Source organism: Notechis scutatus, chromosome 4 (assembly GCF_049901735.1).
Source record: "Notechis scutatus isolate UNSWTSFEM ecotype Mainland chromosome 4, rNotScu1.2, whole genome shotgun sequence".
NCBI lineage: Eukaryota > Metazoa > Chordata > Lepidosauria > Squamata > Elapidae > Notechis > Notechis scutatus.
Genome location: NC_142012.1, coordinates 96,552,788 through 96,572,755, shown reverse-complemented (window position 1 = coordinate 96,572,755; position 19,968 = coordinate 96,552,788). Strand labels below are relative to the sequence as shown.

General features: G+C 38.7%; 1 protein-coding gene and 1 long non-coding RNA gene across 7 annotated transcripts in view; both read right to left on the bottom strand.

The window, feature by feature from the left end:
• PAPSS2 (3'-phosphoadenosine 5'-phosphosulfate synthase 2) overlaps nucleotides 1–19,968 on the bottom strand; it is a 47,444-nt gene that overhangs the window by 21,252 nt on the left and 6,224 nt on the right. The window lies entirely within an intron of this gene.
• Nucleotides 8,289–17,534, bottom strand: LOC148130834 (uncharacterized). The gene is made up of 2 exons (XR_015749351.1): nucleotides 9,294–17,534; nucleotides 8,289–9,237 (listed from the first exon to the last, which is right to left on the bottom strand). It is a non-coding gene; the product is annotated as an uncharacterized LOC148130834 (long non-coding RNA).

Below are 19,968 nucleotides of genomic sequence, written 5' to 3'. Positions count from 1 at the left end.
GAACCCACATCCAGTTCTTATCCTCTTCCAATTGCTCAAACAAGCTGACTGGGGGAAATTGCAGTATTGCTTAAGATAGGAGTGGACTCTGAATGTTATTGGAACTCCTTGACTTGCAGAAATTCCATCTGAGTCCAGAATCCCTTTTTGACCTGTTCTTTTTTTCTCCGTTTAGCTGAATCATTCTTAAAGAGACAGAACTCCTTAATAACTGCATTTTTAAGCACTGTAACTCCATACCCCTAATTTATCCCCCCCGCATGTCTTCAAATCTATTGCCATCAATAATGCCAAAAATCACAACACTGTTTATGTTTTTGTGTGTGTTTGTTTCTATTTTTCACTGATAGATTAACATTTTATGTTGGTTTAGATTTATTAAATATGCCGGGGAAGTCACATTTGAAACCACATCTAGAGCCCGCCCAACTTTATTTCTGAGTAAGAATTCTATAATAGAATCTTATTGTGATTGTACTATCACCTTAAAACAACAACAATAAAAGCCAAGTGTGATCTACCAGTGGAGAAATGCTTCTGAAAACTGACAGAAGAGAAACCATTCAGCAATTTCTAATCAAAATTTAGCTTTATATTTTTAAAAATATTTTTATTAAGCTTATCAAAATATAAAGTTCAAATGAAAATAAAGTAGTGGGGAAACGGGAGGAAAAGGGGGAGAGAAAGAATTGTAGGGCAAAGAGGAAAAAAGAAAAAAAAGCATTGACTTTCGAGTCTTTTTTAGCATAATAAAAAAACAAAAACAAAATTGCTGCCTTGACTTTTGCATACTTTTACATACTTAATATGGATTAGCCATTTCTACAACAACAAACTTATCAGCAAAACCCAAAGTCAAAGTTTCATTTCTTTTTCATCTCAAGCACAAAATCCAGAAGCAGTTTCCAAGTAGAAACTAAGTTGGATATGTTCTTTTTTTATTAGAGCAGTTAATTTAGTCATCTCTGTTAGTTCTGCCACTTTTTCCAGCCATTCATCCATTGTGGGAATTAAAATACCTTTCCATTTTTGTGCATGAAGCATTCTCGTTACTGTCAACATATATAACAAGGTTCCAGATTTTATTTTTCAAGTTCTTTGTCCATAAAATCCAAAAGTCTCTGATTGAATTTTTATATTCACTTTAAGAATTTTCTGTATTAAAATATGAGTCTTACCACAATGTTTCTTTGCTAAAACCTAGCTCTATATTATTCCTATAATATAAAGAAAAAGTTGTTATGCAAGCATTAGTTTATGAAAGAGCTGGATGCGTATTGTGGCCTTGAGGCTTTTTAATGGTACATCTGTGTCCCAGATCAAAATATTTGGATAAAATATGTGGGAGCTACAAATCTCAGATTTCTCAATTAATATAGCCAAAGTTTAGCTGGGAGTTTTGGGGAATTACAGTCCCACCATATCTGGAGACAACGAGATTGGGAAAACCAGACCAGGACGTTCTGTATCAGAACAGAACATGGAACAAGATGTTCTGTTTGAACTTTCCTCACTTTGTTTTCCCAAATGAGCAGTGGCACATGTTTGGACAGTGTAGAATTGCTAGATTGTTCTGTCTTCTTTTCTGTTCCACAGGACCTCTTTGTCATCTACAGCAGCGGTCCCCAACCTTTTTGTACCAGGGACCAGTTTCAAGCACAAACACTTTTTCAAGGAGGGGGGGAAGAGTCGAGTTTGGTGGTTTGCTTGCAGACGTTTCATTACCTGACTAGGTAACATCTGATGTTGTTACCTAGTCGGGTAATAAAACGTCTGCCAGCAAACCACCAAGTCAAGGAGCGCCTCGGCCCTGCCTCCCTCAGCCCCATCCCTCAGGTGTCTCCCTCCCTCCCTCAGGTGTCTGCCTCGTTCCTCTCTCAGTCGCTCTCTCGCTGCTCCACCAGCCCAGGAAGAAACTGCTTCAAAGAAGCCGGGGTGGCTTTTCCTGTCGCCTCAGCTCCTCCGGCGCCCGTTTACCCCCACCCCGCCTGCCCACGCGCAGTTCAATCCACAGTGCTCCGTTCTGCCTGCCTGCCTGCCTGCCTTCTTCGTTTCGGAGCAGCTTCGGCTGATAAAAAGAGGCGAATAGTTATTATTCTCAGCGAAACTGCTCCCAAACAACCAGACAGGCAAAGCGGGCACTGAATTGAGCGCTGGCGGGCGGGTGGGGGTGAACGGGCGCTGGAGGAGCTGCGGTGACAGGAAAAGCCACCACCACCCGGCTGCTTTGAAGCAGTTTCTTCCTGAGCTGGTGGAGCAGCGAGAGAGCGACTGAGAGAGGAACGAGGCGGAGGAAACCGAAGCCGCTGAGCCAGAGAGCAGGACAGGCTTCGGTTGCTTCCTCCCTCCCCTTCTTTCATTTGTGTCCTTGATCCCCGATCCAGCAGCATTCACCGAAGGCGAAGAAAGCCGCCATTTTTTTTATTTTTTTCTTTGCGGCCGGTACAGAGTGCTCCATGGACCGGGACCGGTCCGCGGCCCGGTGGTTGAGGACCCCTGATCTACAGAACGTGAACAGCTTCTGCACAAACCTCATGGTTTCACCTAAGATTACCGATCACTGCCAAATCAGACAGGATTTCATTCAGTATAGTCTACGCAAACAGTACGGAAACTATTTTACCCACTGGTATGAATCTTAGCACTTTTCTCTTATTAATTTTGGCACCGTTATATCAGACTTTCCTTTTACAAACATGGAACATAGAATGTCTCATAAGAAATTCAGTCCAACCGTTATCCTTAAATAAGCAGTGATTCAGCATAGGCTAGACTGATACTTCATTTTGCATCTGCAAGCGGAACAAAATAATACTTTTCAGTGAACTTTTTTAACCAACCAGTGTGAGAAATCTAGCAAAGTTCACTTTGATATTTTTAGATCTTTTCATCTGTGAAACTAGAAAACTTGACTAAGAATTGCAACCAAACATTTAAATGTTTATCGAAACTACATTCCAAATAATTTATAGATTTTTTTAAAAAAATTATAATTATATTAGGGTCATTTCTGCTCTTATAACAGCATTATAACGCCAGGCCACAATTAAAATGGCATAAGGCCTTCCTGCATTATTATTATTAATTTGGTACCATGATAGTGTTCTGACCCAGGCTTCGTTCAAATTAAGACACGCTGTATGTAAAAGCAAACCTTTTTTTAATGCGATGCTGGGAATTATTTGCATTCCCAGTCAAAACTCATTAAACACAATTGTCTAAGATAAGAGCATGCCTTTCAGGGTTGTAAAAGGCTGCCAAGAAACAGATGTCCACTTAATTAGATAAACCAACAGAAGTTCCAGCAAAGACAAACCAGGGTTCACAGGGCTTCGATGAGGAATCAGAATCTAATGAATTCCGTTGCTTCCTGCAAAGAGCATATCACTGAGGGCTGGCTTTTATCCCTTATGGGAGGGGCAATCACCTCCCAGCCTTACTCCCGAGTCGCCCATGCTGCTTCAGCTGCTCTCTCCTTCTAGCAGCCCTGTGCACATGCGCACTGGGAACAGGCTCCCTGGGGCCCTCTGCTTCGCTGCTGCAAGACTCCAAAGGCTCCAAAGGCAGCACCCCACTCTCAGATAGTCCTGGCCCCATCCCTGCATCAAATGCAGGACCCTCGCCCAAGTCCTCGACAGACACCCTGACTGTCCTCACTGTCCTCCCTTTCATCCTCACTGTCTAATATCTCTGCCGTCTGCACCAGCTGCCAGCGAATCACAACAGGCAGTTGGAAGACTCTACATGGCAAAGGGCTAGTACAAGACAGCTCTAATGAAAAAGGTCATCACAAAGAAGCAGATTTGTGACAAAGCAGATATTAATCTCTTAATGGAATCAGAAATTTGACAACAGACCCAACATAGACGATCTCTTCTTTGCTAAATGCATTAAATGCCATTCCTGAACTCAGTAAAAGTTGGATATCCATGTTGGCAGGGGAATTCTGGGAATTGAAGTCCACCCATCTTAAAGTTGCTAAGGTTGAGAAACTGAGAGCAATCTGCTCTGGTTTCCAATTAGTTTGTGAGTAAAATGCAAGCTGGGAATTCTCAGAGTTAGAGTGCAAATTTACAGAATTCCATGTTGGAAAGGGGGAAAAAATAAGATAAAGAAATCATGATCTCAGTAGTGTTACATGGTGTGCTGTTTTATTGATTACCCTGCCCATTTTTACAATTAGCCTGCAATTACAAATCAGCATTTTATGGCAGTAATAACTTTTTTTTGCCAATAATGGAACACATTGTACTTTTGCAAGACATTTTAATAGCATAATAACGACTTTGGGTTTCCTTCAAGAAATGACAAATGATTTATATCACTAAGATTTTAGTGGCTTTCAGGAAAATAAAAATATCACTGCCTTTAACATTTTTAAACATTTAACCATAGATTCACTTAAATGCTATTTCCCTTATTGCAAACAAATTGAAATTTTTAATCATTTTGTAAAATGATATGTGGAAACTTGTAAATTGAATATGCCTGAAACCTAGAAGCTACGGTGCATAAATTGAATGAGTTCTAAGGAAGCATTCATAGCCCATAGAAGCTCATAAAAGCATTGATTATACTTTAATTTTAAAACATTACAAAACTAAAATTGAAATATGGGAAACGATTATTTCTCCTATGCTTATTTTATGAAACTGTCATCAGTTTCAATTAAAATAACTGAAATGCATCGAACTAGAACATGGGGGAACAATATGAAGTCTATATTTCATCAATGTAAAATAAGTCTGTATTAACAGTGGAAGCTGCAAGTAATTTAAACTATTTATTAAATTTATATGGCCTCCTGATGCCAGTTGTGATCCTGAGCAGTGTACAATCAATAAACAAGAAGAGAATAGTTAAAAATAACAACAAAAATTAGGAGGTGATCAGAACCCAAATTTTTATTTATAGTCCTCTTTTAACAGAACAACAGAGTAACAGAATTGGAAGGGACCTTGGAGATCTCCTGCTCAATCAGGAAATCCCATACCATTTCAGGCAAATGATTGTCCAAATCTCCTCTGGTGGAGCATCTATAACTTCAGGAGCCAATCATTCCACTGATTAATTGTTCTATCAGGAAATTTCTCCTAGGTTGGTTGTCTCCAACCTAGAACTAAGACAGCCTTAATTTGAGCCTTTCCAAAGGCCAGGAGGGTGGTCAAGTATATATTTGGGGGGGGGGGGTGTACATTTCCAGAGGCCTTGACTTTCTTTCTTTTCCTTTCTCTCTCTCTCTCTCTCTTCCCTCCCTCCCTCTTTTTCTACCCATCCAGTCACAGAAGATATATGAGTGGGTTACAATATTAAAAACTAAAACTGTATATAATAATATAAATACAAAATATTATAAAATCAAAGACGAGGTCTTTAAGCTCTTACAAAATGTCAGAAAGGTTGGAGCTGACCTCATTTCAGGTCTCAGCTTTGTCAATTATGAGGCAAAGCCCCCGCTCACATCTTCCCATGACTTTTAGAAAACAAGCCAACAGATAAGGTCAATAGCAAAATAACGTTTGAGAATTCTGCAAACTATGAAAATGTCATGTTATGACTAATCAAGATGATGCAACTAAGTACATCATGGTGTTGTAAATCTTGCATGGTGCACAGGGTTGGGAGTTGATGGCCTCTTAGATCCTTTCCGACCCTCTGGTTTTTTTGTTTTTTTTTAGAGCAGAACATATTGACAGTATTCGTCTAGAAAGGTAATTGAAGAGCCCTTCCATGTAAGAATTTGCTGCTAGTTGAAAAGCAGCAGCTCTGGAGCTTGATCGATTTTGGCTCAGCTCCTAATGACCTTGAGATTGATCTGTTTCTCCATCAAGGAACTCTTGCGTCATTGCTTCTCCTAACTCCCTGAGTTTCAGCCACACTAAGCAATCCTTTATCTATTAGCAAGAGTACAAGGATCGTCAATAATATTTCTATCTGATGGGTCCTATTCTTAAGCAGACACAAAGACCAGGGAAGAACAAAGAGCAAGTTTGGCTTGTTCTTTGTGTTTTTCTTTTCTTTTTCCAAAAGTGGGAATGGAGGATACTATTCATTTGTGTGTGCGGAGGTATGTGTGATGTGAAAACACTGGTTACAGAAGTCCTTTACCCAAAAGACCATGTTTAGAATTTAGTTCCTGTGGCACTTCACAACCTTGGTTGGAGACACTGTGAATGTATCTGGTTTCAAAAACACGATAGCATGATTTCATATTTTGGGGACACTTGCTAGGATTTTTAATACAAGAATGGCAGCTTAGTAGCCAGGCTGCTTCATCTCATTAGACATTCTCCTTCTTACCCCTTCAATTTAAGAGACCAATTGAACATAACGTATACTAAAAGACAGGTGGAGCAGAGGGATTTATTGCCTTCCTTTTGTATGTGGACTTTTTTTTGTTGCTCTACGTCAAGGGTCTTCAAACTTGGCAAGTTTAAGACTTGTGGACTTCCAACCCCCAGAATTCCTGAGCTAACATGACCAGAGGAGGAAATTCTGGGAGATGAAGTCCACAAGTCTTAAAGCTGTCAAGTTTGAAAACCCCTGCTATACGTCATTGTTCTGCAAAGTTGGCATATTTAAGATGTGTGAACTTCAGCTCCCAGAATTCTCTAGCCATAATGAATTGAAGTCCACGCATCATAAAGTTGCCAAGTCTGAAAAGCCTTGCTATAGGGATTGGGAAGAGCAATGATGAAATGACTTTTGGAGGTCAGCTGCAGCAAGAACATGTGTAACATCAGAGTTTGGAGGTCAGCAGGAATGAATATAATCAATAGATCTGTTTCAAGGGTGGGGGTTTTTTTTGGTAGATGGTGCTGTGTGAATGATACCCTAATGTTTAGGGTTGATATCAGCTGCAATCTCTAGTCATTAAATATGTTGGCAGGTGGTCACCAAATTGTCTACTTTCATAATGCAATCTTTTTCAACTTCATGCCATTCAATGAGTATTTGGGGAATGCAAATGCTGAGATTTTATTTTTCAAAATAAATTTGATTCACCTTGGGAATAGCTGCAGGACTCGGAAGAACCAGCTCAATCCTGCCATAGTGCCATTGTATCCAAAAACGTCCGACCAAGGCCTGGAGTGAGACGCAACAACAGTCATTGGCAGCTGATAGTATTTGATCATGACTTATCCAGTGCATGGGCATTCTCAAGGATTCTTTGGCATTATGGGAATTATCATTCTAATTCATATGGATGAAAGCAACAGGTTTGGAAAGGCTAATTTAACTCACAAATGCCCAAAATTTGTACGGAACCACAGCATTAGATACTTGTGAGGGAGAATAAATTGTTATAGACAACAGAAGTAAATTAATTTACTGGTGTCTGCTTGACAAAACACTGTCCGAAATATATTGGGCCATTAAGAATCATCCTCCAAGCACGCTGGGAATCAACCTTTACTACTTTTGTTTATACATCAATCCCTACCTTTCTAGATGCAGGAGAAGCCATAGATCTGGGCTGCCCTTCTCCTGGCCTTTCCAAGCATCTTCTGCTCCCAGCTCCGAAAACCTTTCTGTCTCCCAGCTCCTAAATTGATCTAAGAAACCACTTGGTTTGATGTTCAAAGGTGGTTTTTTTTTTTTCCAAAGCATCCTTGGGACAACCATGACCTGCGTGATTGAGAATCTGGCATAGCATTGGTAGATTTTTTTTCCACAGCCCCCTTTTAATTACTATTAAAGTTAATTACTATTAAACATAAATTAATTAGTAATTGTTATTTTGCAATTATTATTTTTTAAATGGTTTATATAGTATTTATAGAGGATTCACCCAAAGCTTATGCTATTACTGGGTGGAATGTATAAATTGCAGAAATAAATAATTAGGCAGATTGCTCAGGCAAAAAGTATTAAGAGGGAGAAAGACAGGCATAGCCTCCCTTTAGGCCAACACAAACTAATACCAGCTTCTATAATAGAATCACTGTTTCTAGGAGATGATTATGGAAAAAGGAGAAGTGGGTTGAACGTGGCATTTCTTCCATGACGACTCAAGAGCCCGAGTATGAGTTGAAGGAGTCTTTTAAGAACAGGTGAAGAAATAGGAGAAATCACTCAAATGAGTCAGTCCATTGATTGGGCTTGTTCAGGATTGTCATGTTATTCAGTGGCATTCACATTTACTTGGAAATGACAAGCATCAAGTGAACTTAACAAGGCATGCCCTGTATTGCGAAGGAACCATGAACCTCTTTTCCTCACCACCTGAAATAAGCTGGAGACTCAACTCAATTCGCCTTTGTCCAAAAATGACCCATCACAAAATATTATCTTTGTTATCTCTATGTTAATGCAAAGCAGACAAAACAGTCTTTATTATTATTATCCATCTGTTTGTAAGGCATTAAGTATCTTCTTCTGGTAGTATACTCTTGCAAACCAGGAAAAAATAAATTTCCTACTTTTAAGCTGGGGGTGTTTAAATGCATCGTTCGAGCAAAAACAGCCTTCACAGTTAGATATACTGCTGCAGTCACATATTAGAGCAAGCCAAGATTTTAAAATCATGCTATTGAACAAGAAGATACAATGGCTTGGTTCATACATAATACTACACCAAAATGGTTGGAAAGTAATTACACCAAGCTATGGCAAAACATAGAAGTGTTAATTGTTAAGTCAGGCAGAATATATATACAACATTATTATAATTATCAATGGACATCACTGTAACCATGCACTAAGATGAACTGGAGAGCTTCTGTCTGTGGTCTCACTGTGGCTGGAGTCTGTGGGGAGATGACTAGGAATATGCCGTTCTTAGGTTTGGCATAAAAAATTCCAAGAAAGAAAGCAAGAAATTGCAAGAAAGCTTGTTTATTACAATTGTGATGTAATAATTTCAGCCTTCTAAGCATTTGTTATGCAAATAAAAACCAATGCAATTACAAAAAGAAAAAAGTAAATAGAAAAATGAGAATACAGCAAAGAATATATAAATTGCTTCCCCCTTCATCACTATTTAGTACAAGAAAAAAGAATGTTCCAACTGTTTAATTAAATGTTAATTACATGTTTGAGTTAGCTAATTCAAATTAAATGTCTGAATTAGCAAAGATTTCTTAAGGATAACCCCCTCCTTTAAAAATATTTTTTTTCACAAGGAATTCAGCTAGCCTTTGCCTCATATCTGCAGTAACATGAGAATAGTGTGTGCACGTGTGGGCATGTGTATTTAATTATGTGTTTACTGTTTTATCTATAAGATGACACAGACTTCAGATGCATTTCTCTCTTACACGCAGCCAGTTTCTCTCTTGTGGTCTACGCACATGGGAATGACACAGACTTCACTCTTACTTCCTTGTCTCGCACATGGGAAACCATTGGGACAAATTTCTGTGATGCTTGATACCAACTTAATTAATGGGTAATTTTTATTAAAGAATCAGTGTGGTGTATTAATTAAGGTACTAGCTAGATACTGGCAGACAATGTGTTCTAGTTCTGCCTTAAGCACAAAGCCAGTTAGATGACCTTGAACTGTTCACTTTCAGTCTTAGGAAGAACTCAAGGACAAGCCACTTCTGAAATCTAGCCAAGAAAACTGCAGGGATGTGTCAAGGCAGTCGTCAAGAGTTAACATTGACTTGAAAGCAAATGTGTTATGTACCGACAGAAGAGAGTATTTGTAGCTCAGGGCTGAACTGTGGAGTCCTTGGTTCTGTCTGAACTTGGTTGTTTTCTTGAAGACATTTCATTACCAAATTAGGTAACATCATCAGTGCTAGTACGCAAGTGGAGTTTGCTCTTATTATATACGCTAGAAGCTTGCCCTGTCAATCTTGGGTGAGAATGGTCTTGGCGGCTCCTTAATTAGGCTGTTATTTACTGTTAGCTTGTTTGTCTGCCATGGTAGTTCCTTGATAGGAATATTGTCTATTTCTTGATTGCTGGTCTAGTGCTGATGTTAATCTCTTCTCATATGGGTGTTGATTGCTGGTAAGGAGGAGTTTTTGATTTTTTGGGGGGGCTTTTTGAGTGTCTTTTCTGAGTAGTATGTAGATAGCATAGAGATAAGCAGCAGGTATACAAAGGACACCAAGGACCTTCCTCAAGAACTATATGGGATTGTGGAACTTAACAATAGAAGTCAACTCAAGACAGCTCAAACAAGTGGCCCTCAAATGGGCATATATCAAGTGATGCACTGTCCGTAATGCTGTTCTGCATAGGCTTGAACCCCCTTCAGCCATATAGCCCACAAGAACTGAATACAGATATATGTTCAAGGGTGTAACTAGTATCAGCCACTTCTCTACATGGATGTCATTAAGCTTACATGGATGAAATTGACTCACTGATCCACCTGGCACAAATCTATAGCAAGGACACTGGGGTGTCCTCTGGAACTGAAGAAGAATGGCCTGATAGTAATCAAGAGAGGATGGAGTGGAACTGTCAGTGGCCCACATTGCAGACATAAATATCAGTCATAAGTAGTTGATAGCCCATAGTCACATGGGATCCACAATGAGGAGGTAAGAAAGACAGCAACATCCAAGTACCATCAAAGTGAAAGACAGGTTCTAGAAGAGTCAATTCAATGGGAAGAACAAGATCCAACCCATAAACATTTATGCCCTGCCAGTCATCAGATCTCCTCCTGGTATAGTGAGCTAGCCAAAGAAGGACATGGAAGCTGCAGATGTGAAGACCCAAAAACTCCTCACAATGTAAAGAGGTTTCCACCCCAAGTTCAATATCCACACCAGCCAGAAAGAGGATGGGGTGAGGTCTGGTGAGTGTCAAAGCCACTGTCCTGGATAAAACCCAGAGCATCCAGGAGTACATCAGTAAAATGGCGGTCAAATATGAACTGCTGAGAAAATGCATGAAGCAGCAGCAGACATGGGTGGAAAATCAAGCGAAGGACGTACCATGCAAAACAAGAGTCTGCATGGAAAGTATCATCAACAGATAACTGAGGTGGCAGACACTGGGAAATCTTACAAGTGGCTGGACTAAAAGACAGCACTGAGGCACTAATCATGACAGCACAAGAATGGGCATTAAGCAGCAGAGAAGCAGAGGTTTACCAAACTAGGCAGGCTCCAAGGTGCAGATTATTCAGAAAGGCCTCAGAGACAACCCAACCCAACCCTAGAGGCAGGGTATAAGATGCAGGCAGGAACAGCATACACCCCAAATGGCACATCCAAGAAGTTGGCATTTTGTACAGGAACATCTGCACAGTGTATATATAGGCTAGTCCCTCTCAAGTCCAGATGGGGCGTTCCACAAAAGGTTGTAGAGAATAACAGAACTACCATCCTGTGGTCTTCCAGATCCAGACAGACTGGCTGGTACTGGCCAATCAACCAGACATCATGATAGTAGACCAGAAGATACTGGTGATGATAGATGGAGTTGCCAAGTGAGAGCAATATAAGGAAGAAGTGTAAGACGCTGAAGAAGTACCAGGGCCTAAAGGAGAAACTAGAGAATATGTGGAAAGTAAAGGTCAAAGTGATCCCAATGGTGATAGGAGCACTGAGGGCTGTGACTCCTAAGCTGGAAGAGTGACTCCAACAGACCCCATGAATAACATCAAAGTCCAGAAGAGTGCAGTGCTAGGCACAGCTAAGATGCTACAGAAAACCCTCAAACTCCCAGGCCTCTGGTAGAAGACCTGAAACTGAGGGAGACATAGACCACTCATAGGGGTGAGAAAGGGAATCTTTATTCATTTGTTCTGTGGCTGATGGTAGACTACAACCTGAAACTCCTTCCTAGTAGTCCAACCTCTTAAACACAATTCCACACTACGAGGGAGCCAACAGTCTCCATTGTCAGGCAATTTAAACTGCAATCTATTATCTTGAGTGGAGTCTCAGGATCATTTCTTAAAACATTTGTAGTTATTTTTTTCCTAGCCACCTTTTTGCACTGATGAAAGTTTCAGACAATTTTAAGGGCTCATCCTCTTCTGTGGTTCTTGTGAATATGTCCAATTTATAATTTTCCTCCTCAGCTATTTTTTTTTATAATGTTGTTCCTTCAAACTGCACCCTAAATATTTAATTATTTGCAGCTAGTTTTGAAATCCTGGCTAATCGAAGAATCCTAGTCAGATTCAAGTTAGTTTACTCTTAGATTTTCCTCCCACCTTTATTTTTGATCAACTCAGAGTAGCATACTGTACATACTGAATACTCCCATCTCTTATTTTCCCCACAACCCTATAAAATGGTTGGGCTAAAAAAGAGTAACTGGATCAAAAACACCCAGCTGACTTTCATATTAAGGAAAAATTAATCTTTTGTCCGGCACAGCTATACAACACACTGCTTTACTTGCTATACAACACACTGCTGAAATACTGCTGAATCATATTAAAGGGAAAGGTTGAGATTTCCAAGAACTGTGATGCAAGAAGAGATCAGACTAAATAATAGAGTGAGATCACAAACTTGTGGCCTGTTTCCTCTTTAGAGATAGGCTTCTATAAGCATATGAAATGTTGATATTTTTGCAGATTCCATGAGTTAATTCCTCAACAGGTAAGTAATCTGATTCTCTATTTTTACTATGACATTGTCAATCACTTCGCTGATAAAGTAGATGCTCTAAGAAGAGGCTAATCACCAGAGGGAAATGTCAATGGAGATTCTCAGTCATCCAGGCCATGGTTGTCCCAAAGGTGTTTTTTTAAAAGGCAACTGGACTTTTTTTTTCCCCTGGAAGACATTTCGCTTCTAATCCAAAAACTGAAGAAGCTTCTTGGATGAAAAGTGAAACGTCTTCAAGGAAAAAACAAAATCCAGTTGCCTTTTGAAAAAGCCCCTTTGGGCCACCAGAGGGAAGTTTGTATTCTTCCCTATCTTGAGGCAATTTGCTAGTTCCTTTCTTGTCCTACAGCATTGGCTGCATTCAAAAGACATACTGAAGAGAAAAATCCTTCAATTTCCCAATGTCGTATTTGCTGGCAGGATAATCTTTACCCAAATATCAGTTACTACACCTCCACTGTCTTTAATAAAAGGTCATGTGATAAAGGACAAAGTAAAATGTTTGAAAACTCAAGTTGAACAAAAGAAAAGAGCAGTGCAATAAATGAATCTTCCAGCGAGACTGAACATCGGTCCTTTTTGCTGCTGAATTCAAATGGCACTAGCTTCAGGGTTTTAGAAAATAAGACAGGGAATCATAAGTAGCCTGAGATTTAGACTTGCCATCCCTGCATAATCCCTGCCTGGCCCTTGTAGTTATTAATAAATTAGCCATTGTTCAAACCAATTACAATTATAAAGTGTTAAGGAACCCTCATTATTGCAACCTGGTTAACCAAGTAGCAAAGGTAGAAATTTTTCTGTTCTAATTATTACAGAGATGGCCAGTATTTCAGTTGCCTTTTTAAATCAGCTATTTTTGTAAATCTTGTACAGCTGTTTTTTTTTAAATTACAGATAGATATTACATTTGTGCCTAGGGGTACTCCATTAAATCTTTTTGAAACTGAATCCAAAGCACCACATGGCATACACATTATATTGGAGTTTCCCCAAAAAATCGACATTTCAATACATGAAGCTATGATTTCACCATCATTTCTCAAGGTTGTGTCACTTGAGTCTTTACAACACTTGACCTACTTTCATTGTTGTATGTTTCAACTGCTTATTCATCTGAGCTACTCATTCTTCCAAGCATTGAGCACTTTCATTCATTAATTTCAGAACTGTAATTGTTCCTCCAAAAGTAGCCTAACTCATGCCTTGTAAGGCTTTGTAACCTACAAAAAAATACTATTGAAGATAGCATGCCACTTACATATTTTCTTGTGAACATTATGCAGTTGAGTAATTGTCTGCTTTTTTAAGATACCAACTCCAAAAAATACATTTTAAAAGGCATTTCTGAATGTTCACTAATTAACTCTGCAAACTAAAGTCCTCCCTTCAACATACTGCAAGAAGTATTTAAAAAAGAATTAGAAAGGAGGCCTGCAACACAGAAATTCTACTGGAAAAAGCAAGGTATGAATGCATGAATTGTAAAAAACCATAAAACAGTTTTTAGGAGGCAAAGTTTACAGTTAAATATATGGTTTACCACAGGTATTTCAAAACTTCCATCTGGTTGGTGAAAAAGTCTATCCAGAAGATCAGATAGACTTCTTTTGATGATACACGGAGTCCTAAATTTACCATATAGCTCTACAATTTTGAAAGCTCCTTTGAAATATGGATCTTTGTTTTCAAGGTTTTTTTTTTCCTTTCTTTCCTTTCCTTTCCTTTCTTTCTTTCTTTCTTTCTTTCTTTCTTTCTTTCTTTCTTTCTTTCTTTCTTTCTTTCTTTCTTTCTTTCTTTCTTTCTTTCTTTCTTTCTTTCTTTCTTTCTTTCTTTCTTTCTTTCTTTCTTTCTTCTTTCTTTCTTTCTTTCTTTCTTTCTTTCTTTCTTTCCTTCCTCCTTCCTTCTTCCTTCCTTTTTCTTTTCTTTCTTTTACCTTGGTTGTTACTATTGACACTTCTATAGTAGACTGCCTAGAGTAGTCCTTACAGTTTTACTCTCAAGATTTTAGAAGTGGATTATCATTACCATCTTTTTTCTAGGGCGGAGAAAAAAAATGGCTCACTTAAGGTCACTCAGACGGGCTTCATGTCCAAGCAAGGACTAGAATTCACTGTTTTCTAGGTTCTGCCCTGATACTTTAACCACTACATCAATGTCTCTCAAAAGTGAACCATGGGACATTTACAAAAAGAAACCAATGGTTAGTAAAAGAATCACTTCCAATTTTACAATTAGAATTCCATATGGGTAGAAAAAGCAAGAAATTTCATACAGATTGGGCTCAAATTTCTATAAAATATTTTGTTAACCCGAACTTGGGCAGAGCATTAATTGGATGAAATATGCATTCAACCAAATCTTTATATCTCTCTGATATAAAACAAAAATATTCTACAATGAAAAGTGCTCCAAAAGTGTTTAGGAATCTGGGTTTATATTCACAAAGCTATGATTTTTATTTTTGTTAAGTCATAGCTCATTGAGAAAAGCACTTTCAGTCTAATTTGTCTCACCAGCTGTTATGAGAAAAACACAGGAAACAAAATGTGACACTCTGAAAAATATGACACTGCAATTAAAAATGGATCAAATTCTCTTTTGTAATTTAAGACACAGCTTATGGCATGTTGTGACAATACTACATGGCGTATTTTGTCAACCCTCCCTTCATATTGTTGATTACTGGGCAGTGCCCAATGCCATAGATATGGTGTTGCTAAATGTTACAGAGGAAGGACAGGAATCTTGAGATGCTTTCCAAGTAGCTTTCTCTAACTTTGCTTTACAGATGTGTTGTACTTCAACTTCCATATGCCCATTGTTACCAAGATGTTTGAAATCATCTTTAGAAAACACCACACTGGGGAAGGTTTCTCCAAAATGACCATCTTAATTGAAACCAAACTTCTCTTGGCAACATTAAAATAATAATAAAAAAACAAATTTAAATTATTTCTAGCTTATTTCGAGTTTGGGCGATTGAAAGGAAGTAAAGCTGATTTTTTTTCCAATATGTATACAAAATCGGCCAAATCCTAATTTATATTTTCACTAAAGCTAATTCACTGATTCTTCTGTCCAACCATATTTATAATAAGTGATCTTCTGACCTGATACTTGTGAAATTAATGTTAAGTATCTATTGTTATGCGGATACTCTAGAAAACACGAACATCATCTTTCTGTATGCTTTTCTCACTGACCTTGGCTTCCCACAGCCTTTTACCAAATTACTTTTCTTTATTGCACCAAGTTTGAATCTGCAACTCATATTATTTTAGCAGACAACTATAATGCCTGCCCCCCATGTCTGTAAGATATTATAAATAAGTTACCCAAGAATTTATTTTTTGAATTCCCACCCAAGGACATCAGATGAGGCCAGGATACCTACTTGACCATCCTCACCTGTCTAACTTTGATCTTTAGCTGTGATACCCACTATTATAATCCATCCCCTCCCCATGAATGAATGAATAGTAATTCTTCGGAGGGAGAATTTGCATGGGTGGTTTCCAAAAACATGAGACTAGTAATCCAAGTTTAGCTATAGATATCTGCCACCTGCACCTATTCATTGTCACTAATCATTAGCCACCTGAGCTTTCCCCACTTCATACTAAAATAGGTAGATAGGAAGAAAGGAGGAAGAACACTGGAAGGAACAAATACTAATTGTTCCACTCCAGAGAGAACAATTGATACTAGAGTAACACACTGAAACACAAAAGCATTCTTTGTTCCCTGCTTGATGCCTGCTCAATAGAATCTGGAACTCACATTTTTCACACTGGCAGTTAAGTTTTAAATCTTGACTCTCATAGTATTTCACTTCTATAGAGACAAGGGATCCTGGCTCCCCCCCAAAAAGGTGACCTGTTTCCAAACAATCTGAGCAAATATAGAATCCCAGTAGGAAACATAATTCCTATTGGTTATGCAAATTCAAGTGGTATCAAGAAACTATGTTTGAAGCCTGTCCATACATTTTGCAGAACTGGATAACTTTGAACCATCTTAGTCTGCATGGAACTGTCCTATTTTTTTAAAAGTAGTTTTGCATGTCATATTGAGGACTTGGAGAAAGGTGTTCCAAGTGCTCGGGATATAATCTTACAAGCAAGAAAATAAATTACAAGCTCCTTGTACGTATGTAATAACTAAGCACTTTGGAGAAACAACCATTTCTATTATACTAATATTTTTGTACCTGAATTGAAAGTGGAATGGACATTCATTTTTCTGAGCTTTAAATAGCTTACATATAGTACAACCTATTCTACTACCAACAATAAATCAGCTTTATTACTTTTGTGAAATAAACCCAATATGCTTAACCTTTGAGTTGCATAACTTTATTTTTATATAACTTCAATAAGCTTTTATTATAATACACCCATACAAACAGCCTAGGTTGTGAGGGGTCCTTGGTGCTCTCCAAGCTTGCTTGTTTTCTTGCAGACGTTTCATTACTCAAACTAGGTAACATCATCAGTGCTAGCAAGGAGTGCAGTTTGCTATCAGTTTATATTGTAGTACCATAGCTTGCCCTGTCAGTGTTGGTGGGGTTGGTCTTAAGAGATTCTTTGGTTGGGCTGTTTCCTGTTTGCTTCTTTGGCAGTTTCTTGATTGGGGTATTGTTTACTTGATTATTGGTCTGATGTTAACCGTGGAGTTAATCTATGCCAGGGGTGTTAAACTCAAGGCCCGCGGGCTGGTTCTGGCCTCAGGGCGGCCTAGAAATATCCAGGGCTCAGCCCACGGTGCCTCTGCCAGCTGAAACCAGGCTGCATGTGCGCCCCCCCTCCCCCGGCACCTCGTTTTCATCCTCCAGGGCATCCGGCAGCACTCTCCAGCTGAAAACAAGCCAAAAATGGGCCGGAAAATGGGCTGAAAAATAGGCCAAAAAACGGAGCCAAAACAGGCAACATGGCCCTTTTTCGGCCAGCAGAGTGCTGCAGGAGGCTATGGAGGGCTAAAATGAGGCACGGGAGGAGGGGGCACATGCAGAACCCCATGCCCCGTTTTGGTTGTCAGGATGCTGCAGGAGGCATCCCACCCCACCCACCCACCCACCCCGGCCTGCAGAGAACTACAATGCTGATCCAGCCCTCGAAGAAATCCAGTTTGACACCCCTGCTCTATGCTAATCTGGTTGCTGATAGCTGGTGGAGAGATGCTTGGGTCTTTTTGTTCCTTTTTGGGCTGGGTGATAGTCTCTTTTGTATAGTCTGTAGACATTATTAATGTCCAGGTGTCTACTGATGGCTGATTTGTCAGAGTGCCAGGCTTCTAGAAATTCCCTGGCGTTTTTGGACTTGGCTTGGTCCCATTTTCCCAACTGAAACTATGGTTAAATCTGTCTATGTGAAATTAAAGGAATTTCATCATGTCCTCCTACTGCTAGTTCATGGATGCATCCTGCCAGTCTGGCTATAAAGAGATACAAGTACATAGATGTACTTGTACACCCATATGGCATGGAGCAGGAGTCTCCAACTTGACAGTTGTAAGACTTCCTCCCAGAATTCCTCCTCCAATCATGTTAGCTCAGGAATTCTGGGAGTTGAAGTCCACAAGTCTTAAACTTGCCAAGTTTGAAGACCCTTGGCATGGAGAGACATAGAGATATATATTTTCCCTGTCATTCAGAATTTATAATACAGGCAATACTGTCAACATTTTGTGAAGCTATTTGCAAGATAGCTATTATAGGTACCTACATTGAATAAAATTTATATGAACATAGTAATTACGGTATTTGGAATTTTGTATAACATATCCTTCTCTGAGACAATGGCTCTAAAACGGAAAGCATATCCATATTTCCTTGTCTAGGTACTTTAAAAATCTGTATAAAGGAGCTGCAAAATCTACCCAAGCACTAGATGGCAGAAGAGAGTGAATTTCTTTATCTTTTTGCTGCCACTCAGTGGTCACCAAACTTTTGCACTCCAAATCTGATAGTCCTATCTGTATGTAAAATCACAATGTGGTAGAGTTTTGGGGACACCTTACAAAAATCATTGATGTATCATGTTAACAATAAAATGGCCTGAATAAATGGATGGTTAAGTGAATTAAAGCTTGTGGTTTTCCTAACATACCTCAGTACAATGAATGCACGCAGCATGAACTAATCACCTTCAGGCAGCAGTAAGTCCCAAGAGATTCCCTCTATAATGATTTATTTCTAGACAAAGAGCCTTTCTAAGGAAGAAAGGTTACAAAACAGAACAGTAATGAAACCCCCCAACTGATATTGTACAAAACAGAGCAATACTCTTCTGTGACAAACAATCAAATTTCTTGTATATTTATGTCGTCTCCTATTCCTCTCCTATTCCTATTTACGTCCTCTCTTATTCCTTTCCTTGTCTGAACACATATTATTTATTTTAAAATTTAGGGTATAGGTATGACTTTGCTCCCATTATACATTCAACAAAATTTCTAGTCCCTAAATACTATTTATTCATATTATGTTCTATTGTGGTTGTTATTCTGTGTTGTATTCCTATTTCTGTTGCTGCTTTCTGCCTGTTACTCTGTTTCCTTGCCCCAAAAGAACATCAAAAATCCATTGGTGGATAAAGACCTTCATTTGAATCCACTATTCTTTCACCCAAGGCTGCCAACATGGCTGTCATATTCAGACATTATTCTGGCAGCATAATAAAACCTGGTCAACTTTGCAGGCATTTCTTTACAAGTGGGTCTAGAACACTACAGGTATTTGCAGGAAAGTACATTACACTTTAAATAACAGAGCTTCCCGGACAATAACCACTAGTATACCCAAGAGAAAATTGATCTGAAGTAGAAACCAACCAAAACTAAAATTGTTTTAAACTGCATTTTTTCATAGCACTTACATATGCTGATTTAAGTTTACTTAAATATCCTTATCTCTTATCCAGGAAGCACTTAAAAATATTTGCCAAGTGATACAGGTGGCATAAATGATAAAGTTGCCAGAGAAAACTGAGTATAATTTTCAAACTATTTTTGTTCCATGGTGGGATTGGATTAAAAACAAAACTAAACATTAGTGATGGAACTTAATTTTTATTACGTTACACCCAAAATATTTTTTTCAGTACGGTAATTTCCATGCCTAATGTTTGGAACTATGTTTTAAAAATTGCACAGGGCATGTATAATTTAAGGACAAATCTTTTTAAAACATGTACCTTGTGAAACAGTAGTTGTTGTTTACACTATTTATCTATAAGAACATGCATCACTTTCTGACCATCCCACAAAGTCAATATGGCATTAATCCAGAACAAAGATAAATATGGCTCATAGAATTCTTTTTTTATTTTAAATTCATAATACATTTCAAACAGTTATGTGAATACAAAATTATATTTTTAACTAATGCTCAAAAGACTTGGGATCAAATCCTGTCTCAGCCAAGAAATTAACT